This window comes from Lithobates pipiens, unplaced genomic scaffold, assembly GCF_037356315.1.
Source record: "Lithobates pipiens isolate NorthernLeopardFrog02 unplaced genomic scaffold, aLitPip1_a1.2 Scaffold_19, whole genome shotgun sequence".
Taxonomy (NCBI): domain Eukaryota; kingdom Metazoa; phylum Chordata; class Amphibia; order Anura; family Ranidae; genus Lithobates; species Lithobates pipiens.
This window is the reverse complement of record NW_027507764.1, coordinates 3,931,812-3,934,734: the sequence shown is the minus strand read 5'-3', so window position 1 is coordinate 3,934,734 and position 2,923 is coordinate 3,931,812. Positions and strand designations below refer to the sequence as shown.

Here is a 2,923-nt window from a genome sequence, read left to right as displayed (position 1 = left end):
AGCTTAAGAGAAAGACTTCTTTTTATTTTTAAAGAATATGGTTCCATATATAAAACGGAGAGAAGTTTGGTTTCTTTTGAAACCTTGTTAAAGTACTTTTTTTTGCATTGTTCTCAGAAGGGATATTCCGTTTAGGCTCTTAGAGGTAGACACAACGTGCTCTCTCTCTCTCTCTCCCGGGTGTGGCAAAACGAAAAAAACAAAAAAAAGATGACGTATTGGCTGAGCGGCCAGACGATGAGGCGAAGAGGACGGAGATCAACTTCAAAAGAGGTCGTTGGCCTTCAAGCGGAGGTGACACTGAGGAATCCACGATGGTCGGCTGGCAATTATTTAAAAAAAAAAAAACGAAAATCTTCTTCGACAAAAAAAAAAAAAAAGACGCTCAATAGCTTCCGATAGCAATTAACAAGTATATAGTACTTTGGTGTATTATATAAAAAGATCTCGGGGCCGGCTATTATAGAACCAGACCTAAATCTTCAGTGATGTAATACCTTGCTTGATTATCTCCATAAAGTATGTTTAGGTTTCAACCACAAAAAAAATAAAAAAATAAAAAACCCGCTAGAGCTGGCCCTGAAAACTGGGTCCCGGTTATCCTTGAGTAGATAGAACCAAATAAAAAAAAAAAAAAAAAAAAAAAGAAATAATAATAATTCAACCCAGCAGAGTGAGGCTTTAAACCTAGATCAAGTGGAGATTAGATGTTGAATGGAAATCTTTGACTGTTATTAAGAGAACTGCATAAGAATTCCTTTTGATTAACCAATCTTCACCCTCTGCTAGGTCAAGCAGATGAATTTTTTTTTTTTTTTTTTTGTTACGATAAGATTGTTCTAAGCAAAAACGTTAATATATATAGTTTTGTAACAATGGCTTGTGGGACTTGACGGACTGCATTAAAAAAAAAAAAAAAAAAAAAAAATAAGCTATGGAGACCCAATAAAGTGTTCCCAAACTTTAGAGCACTTGTTTCTTTGCTCTTCTCCTTTTCGAGAAACTTTCCATTTGACCAAGAACTTCCGAAGGAACGAGGTTGCCTGGTAGCGGTTGGTTTAGGAGTCTACGGCAACATGACCGCTTCTTCAATAGAGGGGCACGAAAAAAAAAAGAAACGGCAGAGGTGGAATCCAAGTATCCCAACAACTTCTGTTGCGTCAATGGAAAAATTAAAAAAAAAAAAAAGATGCATAATTTAACCTTAAAGCAAGTTGCTTGATATGCAAGCATTTTTATTTTTATTTTTTATTTTGGCTCCAGTGTTATTTTTATTTTTGGAAAAAAAAAATAATAATGACATTTATCTTGTCATGACCTGTATATTAAATAAAATCTATTAATGTTTAAATGATTTAAAAAAAAAAAAATCCAAAATAGTAAATTAAAGAGAAAATAAAAAAAAAGATTACTTAAAACTGTGATGTAATTGTCAGATTTTAGATTATATATATGAAGAGAAAGCACAAGGCATCAAGTGCCGTGTTGTATTATATTGTAATTATTATAATTACACATAATGAATTTTACCATATAAATATCTTTTTACTGTGTTTTAATTTTTTTAACACTCAAATTGTCCCGATCATCAAATCCCCCCCCCCCCCCAAAAAAAAATTAGCAATGTTATGTAATAACTATGTGTTTGTTTAATAACTGTTATTTTTTTTTTTCTTTTTGTTTTTTTTTTATTTGTTTTTTTTTTTTTTTCCTTTGCCCAATTACCCCCGTTTACTTTTCATTTTTTTTTGTTTTGTTTTTTTCCGATCTGTGTTTGTCAGTTTTTTTGTACAGTTTTCTGAGCACAAATGAACGTGTTTTATTTCTAATAAAAAGCATATAAAGAACATTGTGCTTTTTCCTGCTCTATAAATTAAATATGGGTAAAAAAACAAAAAAAAAAACAAAAACAAAGAAAACCTGCTTTTTCTTGCTCAATAAATTAAATATGGGTAAAAAAAAAAAAAACAAATAAAAAAAATGTTTTTTCCTGCTATATTAATTAAATATGTTTACAAAAAAAAAACACAAACAAAAATAGCCATGTTTTTTCCTGCTCTATAAATTAAATATAACCCCCCCCCCACCAAAAAAAAACATGTATTTTTTACGCTAATCCACATTTGTTCACTATAAAGTGTATGTAAAGCCTTATTTTCTTTTTCTTTTGTAAAAAATAGAGCATAGGTGTTCAACCTGTGGCCCTCCAGCTGTTGTAGAACTACAAGTCCCATGAAGCTGACAGTTAAAAGCATGACTCCCAAAGGCAGAGGCATGGTGGGGCTTGTAGTTTCTCAACAGCTGGAGGGCCCCAGGTTGAGCACCCATGGAGCCCCCCCCATTATTTTAATTTTTTTTCATGTTTTATTTCCTGACTCAAAGATATTTCCACTTGTGACCCTACCAGATGTCCCCATTGGAAGACAAAAACGTGTCAGTGGACCTAACCCTTCCCCACTGTACCCAAAACCTAAAAAAAAAAGGTTGGCTGTACATACACTTTAACCACTTACTGTCCAGTCGTTGTACATAAACGGCAGGACAGTGCGGCCAAGCGGGTGGGAGGCCATTTTAAAATGGTGTCATGTACCAGGTGCGAGGCCGGGGTGCTGAGAGGGCTCCCCTTGCAGCTAAGTGCAGCGCACCCCTGAGCGTTGTACAGGAAATGCAGGGAATGCAGTGCCCAAAGAAGCACAGTTTGCCGGGTGCTGTGGTCTGATAAGCTGATCACCGGGAAGGTAGCTGGAACAAGCAGAATGCACTGTAGGGAAGGTGTGATTGGGTGGCACCAGGCAAACTTGGCAGTAGAGCAGACCGGAAACAAGAACCAGGAGCCAGGCCAAATGGTAGATCAGTCAGTAGCAGGTTCAGATAGCAGAACTGGAACAAGCTTGGGTCATATATGGTTAGATGGGTAGTAGCA

At 35.5% G+C, this 2,923-nt stretch overlaps 1 protein-coding gene across 1 annotated transcript in view; it reads left to right on the top strand.

The window, feature by feature from the left end:
• ADGRB1 (adhesion G protein-coupled receptor B1) overlaps positions 1-1,847 on the top strand; it is an 819,205-nt gene extending 817,358 nt beyond the window's left edge. The window contains 1 exon segment of the mRNA XM_077490484.1: positions 1-1,847. This exon segment is cut by the window's left edge and continues 198 nt beyond it. The gene's annotated coding sequence lies outside the window, so the exon portion shown is untranslated.
• Positions 1,848-2,923: the final 1,076 nt, after the last annotated feature.